This window comes from Belonocnema kinseyi, chromosome 9, assembly GCF_010883055.1.
Source record: "Belonocnema kinseyi isolate 2016_QV_RU_SX_M_011 chromosome 9, B_treatae_v1, whole genome shotgun sequence".
NCBI classification, from domain to species: domain Eukaryota; kingdom Metazoa; phylum Arthropoda; class Insecta; order Hymenoptera; family Cynipidae; genus Belonocnema; species Belonocnema kinseyi.
In genome coordinates, this window is record NC_046665.1 from 114,875,853 (window position 1) to 114,882,118 (window position 6,266).

Sequence of the window (6,266 nt, forward strand, 5' to 3'; positions counted from 1 at the left end):
GAGCCATATTTTTCCCACTCTGCGTTGTATTTTTTTCCTGGTATGAATTGACGAGGAGGAGTGGGTATAGGTTGTTGGGGAATAAGGAGGGGTTTAAAAGAATAGTAAAAAAGTTAGCGAAATGTGGAGAAGTGGAATAAATAAGATGGTAGAGGTAGTAAAGTCATATAAAGTATGGTGGGAAGGAATGTCGTTATGTGAGAGGAGGAAGGAATGGAGAGAGATGGTGCGAAAAAGGGGGGGAACAGAAGGGAAGCTTGGAAAAGACGGTAGGAAGGTGTACCAAGGAAATGTAAATAGAGCGAGTCGCACGGAAGGGAGGGAAAATGATGAAAGGAAAGTGAAGGAAAGGGCAGGAATAGTACAGTGGGCAAGCATGAAAATGGAGTGGAATGACAAGAAAGGATGGGTGGGATGGAGAAGGATGGTGGAAATGGAAACAAAAGAAAGGGAAGGAGCAGCGTGGCGTGGTGGAAAATGAAGGAATTGGATAGGATGGAATGGAAAATAGATACATGAAGTGGGGAGAATGAGCAGGTCGGATAAGGAAGCCATGATGTAAGGCTGTCCTCGTTTTCAAGGAACCTCCTCTTGTGCTCGTTGTCTAACTCCAAAGCGTACTTTTATTATCTGTTATTACACCATTAAGCCCTTTCGGGGTAGGCGCGACTCACCCGTTGGGGAAGGAAGTCATTTGAGGAACCAATATAACATTTTTAGATTGATCTAGAATTCTCGTGATATTTATTAAAATAACACGTTCGTTCCGCAACACTGCTCCGACCCAGTTTTCTGATCAATCTCTCTAGAAATCACCTACGTGAAGATCCACATAAAGTCTTCATGCGAGGTTCCCCACTTAGGTCCATTAGTATCCAAGGTCTTTTGTTTCAGGCGTCATTCGCTCTACTGACACTCTTTTTATTAAATATTTTTCGCCATATTTTTCTGTCCTGACATACTCCTCTAGCTTCTTTTATGTCCATGAATTTTTTCATGAAGGCTCTCGCGTTTCTGTGGCTTCTTATGTCTCTTCTAACTAGGGTCTCGTTCACACATTCTAACCGTTCTTTTCGCAGTCTGCCTCTGGTTACGCTGCCATTTACTTTACCTTGATACACTTGTTTCGTTAGTCGTTCATTTGGCATTCGCTCAACATGTCCGAACCATCTTAACCGATTTTTTTTCCATGTGTGTTTAGTATAAACTTTTGTTATGAAAATATCTTTAAAGTAAAAAAAGAACTTTTTGAAAAACGACATGAGCAATTTTATTTAACGAAATTTTTCGCTTGAATTATATCTCCAAATTTTTTGAAACCCATTTTACGCTAGGATGCATATTTTTTGTTCAAATCGTGAAATATATAATTGAAAATAAACAAATCAAATTTATGGAAGAAAGACACAACTTGAAATGAAATGTTTAATAACAACATTGTTTTAGTATTTGATAGAATGCACACTTTTTTATTTATAGAAACAGGGTAATTAAAATACAATTGTTTAAATACTAATGCATATTATTAACTTCAATCATATAAATTCATAGAAACGAATGAAATTTTATGAAATTTATTCTTTTTTATTTGAAAAATGTTTGGTTATTTCCATCTAACATTCCATAAATTTCAAAACAGATTAGGAATTTCCCAAGTGAGCGTGCGATTTTGGACGCTAAAAGAAAAATTCAAACTTAGTATTAGAAAAGAATCAATTTTTACAGCGACAAATTTAAAAAAAAGTAATTTTTTGCCACCTTAAACAAAGCTGTAGACTTTCCCAAGGGTCACAAAATCCTCCATGTGTTTGAAATTCAAAGCGAAATAAAATGCGAATTCATTTCATAGAAAATAATTTATTGGTTTACGTTAGAATTGAAAAATATAATTTTTTGGGATGAATTTTAAGTGACGCTTTCACCCGTTAGAAATATTTCTCCACAAATGAAAAGAAACATGTATCAAGAAGTCTCTTTTGTTTGTAGAGAATATAAATCTTAGATGTAAAAAAAATAATGATAAAAACATAATTCCAAAATGATTAAAAACCCAATAATGTTTCTCTATAATAAAATGACCGTTTGCGACATTTTTTAAAATAAATTATTATTCCCAATATATATTTTGTATGTTTAGTAAACCTACAAGTACATAAATATTTATGAATACAATTGCGCAACACTTTTTGTCAAAAAATAATTTAATTACGTGCAAAACTCATTTATTGAGAATTTGTTATTTCTGTTCTATAAGTTCGGATGCAATAATTTCCAATAAGAAAATTTTGGGGTTCGTTAGAAAAATTGTTTATTAAAAATCCCTATGTTATATCTTACAGGTGGAAGTGGTCCGCCGTTACGTGGATCGCACCGAATTGCAGAAAAGGATTCTAGAAGACTGCGTCCCATCCATTCCTCAAATGAGGCTGAATCAAGTTCTAGGAGAGAACGTGAGTATATAATAATGTTTTCGATAATGTAAAAGATAGCTGAGATTCCGCAAAACATTCTAATTTTGTTTTATATCCATTAATAAATTGTTTTAGCTAAACATCGTTGGGCCCGGAAAAACTTTGAAATCAGTTTTAAATTTTGACTTGAAATACATAATGAAAGTAGTTAAATTTTCATCCAAAAAACATTTCATTAAACTTTTAAAAACCAAAACATGAACTTTAATAAAAAAATAATTCTTCTAAAATTATCTAGCAAAAATGGAGTAGCTATATTTTCAGTAAACTAAAAGCATTTGCAAAAGAAGAAAATTTTCAACAAAATTATTGAATTTGTCACTAACTAAAGTAACTTTCCATTAAAATCGTGCAAGTTCAGTGAAAAAAAATTTCAAACGAAAACTTGAATTTTATACTAAAAAAGACCAATTTTGAACAAAATGCTTGATTCTTAACAATAAAAGATACCTCTTTAATGAAAACTGAACTGAAACCAAAAAAATGAACTACCGAACAAAAAGATTGAATGTCTATATAAAAAAACTCGAAAAAAATATAATTATTTGCAAAATAATACATGAACGTTGAAAAAATATTTTAATTAAAAATATTTTTTGATTCTTTTTTGGCTTGTAGATTTTTCGTTATGGTTAAAAATTTAGCGGTGACTGAAAATTATAATATTTTCTTAAAGTTTTGTTTACTGAAAGTATAATTTAATTATTTGAAAATTTATGTATCGTGTTGAAAATGATGCTTTCTTCGTAGAAAATTGATCTCCTTGGTTAAAAATTTGTCCTTTTGGTGGAGAATTTATCTTTTGCTGTTGAAAATTAAAGTACTGAGTTATTTTTTGTTATATTTTCAAAATTATAATCTATCTTGTTAAAAACTCTTTTTTTTGTGAAATGTCAGTTATTTAATTTTTCGTTGAGAATCCATCTTTATATTAAAATTTCAACTTTTCGTGTTGAAAACACTGCTCTGTATTTGATTGAAGATAAATATATTTTTTTAATTCTACTACTAAGTTAAAAATTGATCTTTTTGGGTTAAAAATTAAACTCTTCATTCCAAAATTCTAGTATTTCTTAGAAATTGAATAATTTTGTTAAAAATTCTATTACGTTGTTGAAAATGTACCAAAAGTTTGACTGCTTTTTTCTTTTTTCTTAGAAAAATTGTATTTTTTTGTATAAAATATTTCTATTTGAATGGTAAATTCCTGTTTTTTTCGATAGAAAAGCGCCGGATTTCAAATTCTTCGTTAAAAAAATAAAAATATGTTTAATTCAATTCTTCTTTTCAACTGGAAGATTAAACTATTATGTTACAAAATGTCCAATTTGTCATTTTTCAGCAATTTTGACTAATTTCTAAGAGTTTTTAAAAGCAAAAAATTATGTATCTATTATGGGAAACGATATTTTCCTAGAAATAAACTGATAGAATCATTTAATATACATACCCCCTGGCCTAAGGAGGTGGGGGGATACATGTCAATGGTTGACTAGGAAAAACTCTATTTTTTAGGGCCCAAAACTCAACAAAATTTGAGAGCATTCGACTCCTATTTAAAAAATCAATTCTTTCTTCGAAAACTTATGTTTTTTTCGGAAACATAATCTCATTTTTTCATATAAATTTAATGTTTATAGTCTCATCAACTGCTAGTAGTAATTTATTTCCATTACAAAATTTACCTTTTTTCTACTTTTTTTATTGTGTAGTATTATCAGAACTAAATACATTGGTTAACTTTTTTCAAATTTTATTTAAATATTATTTCAGTCTAAAATGTTTATTAGTCAACCTATTCTATTCAAAACTAAAGGATTTCAAACTGAATTGTTTGAAATAGAAACACTCGAATCGTTTTCGAAAAATTTTAAACATCATGTAGTTTTTTGAAGATTACCAAATTGAATTATGAAGCTTCTTAAAGATTTTTAAAGGTTTAGAGATAGTAAAGAATGTCCCTAAGATTCGTGGTATAATTTTAGATGATTTTATATTTTAAAAACTTTATTTTAAGATAACATTTTAAAATATTTAAAAACAAATTTTGATGAAGATTTAAAAAAATGTAAAACTTGACAAATTTAGAAGTTTTTCAGGTATTTCGAAATGTTTCGAAAGTGAATAAAAAATTGTATCAAAATTCTAGACCAAGTGGATATAAAAAAATCATTCGAAAAGAATACTTTAAAGAATCTTAAATGATTTTCAAAATTGCTAAAAATGAATCTGCAACATTTTAAAGCAATTTTTTTTTAATTTTTCAACAACTAAAAAAAAATCGAATCATGTTAAAAATATTTAGAGCTTTTGAGCAAATAAATTTTTTTGTTTAAATTAAAGATAGAAAAGTTTCTAAGAAATGAAAATAATTTAGATTTTTAAGGTTTTCAAACATAAATTTCAGAGCGTTTTAAGGATTTTAAAAGGTGCAAAGTTATTTTAAAAAGTTCTTAAGATTGCCAGGAAAACTTTTAGTTATTTTTATTAATTTGAATTTTGAATTGTAATTTTTTTATGCAACAGGAAATTTTCAGGAAGAATTCTGCAGAGGATCAGAAAATTTAATTTAAAAAATGTAATTCAGATATGCCACAAGGAATTTTCCCAAAGAATTTTATGTCTGACTTCGTGAAGAAAATTTTAAAGAATGATTATAATTCTAATCCGGGGATTTTAACTTAGAAACGGAAATTTTCTCTTTCATCGCAAAATTATATTTTTTATGCTTCCTTTTTATTGTGTAGTGTAGAATCGTAAATAAGAAGTCGAAAAAAGTCAAAAATCGCTCAAATAATTATAATTATCCTGACTTTAAAAAAGAAATTACAATAAAGATGTATAATTTATAATTATTAGTACATAAAATTCACAAAAAAATCTAATTTTAAATTTCGGGCAAACGATTTTTACATATAACTGTTATTTTAATTTTGGGTCCGGGAATTTTTTTGCTGAATTAAAATTTCGAGACAGAATTGGGAATTCACCTCATAAAATTATAATTTTCATTTTAGGCTTAATTTATAAGAGCAAATCTCACTAAATAATAATTTTTACTTCAGGGCAGGCAGTTATTTGAACCCCATATTTTATTAATTACGATTTAGAGGAACGAAATTTTAAAAAATTCTTGTAAATAAATATAATTCTGACTTAAAACCTGGAATTTTGGAAATTAATCAATTCTGCGCTTGAACGGGGAATAAATAAATTAAATATAAAAAAATGTCCGTAATGCACAAAAAAGAAGATTTATAAAAACAGTACGTGCTTCAATTAAAAATTCGTCAGAATAAAAAAATTCCTTTTGCCAAATCAGAATTTCTTTAAATTTAAACATTCCTTTCTTTGTATGAATACAAATTGGCCATATTTGAAAGTTTCCCTCTGTCAAATTTCAGAAAAAGGGAGTTGCTATTTTTCTGAATTATAATAAAAAATGCTTGAAATAAATTGAATTCTATTTTGAACAGAGAATTTTTGTAAGTGAATTTCTTTGTGACTTGATACCGAAAACTTTATAGAAGAATTAAATTGCTGAGCTTAAACGGGGAATAAATAAATTTTATGTAAAAAATAATTACTGTACTGAATGATAATTTTGATTCTTAAACATAGAAAAGTTTCTGAGAAATGAAAATAATTGAGATTTTTAAAGTTTTCAAACATAAATTTCAGAGCTTTTTAAGGATTTTAAAAGGTGCAAAGTTATTAAAAAAAGTTCTCAAGATTCCCAGGAAAACTTTTAGTTATTTTTAATAATTTGAATTTTGAATTGTAATTTTTTTATGC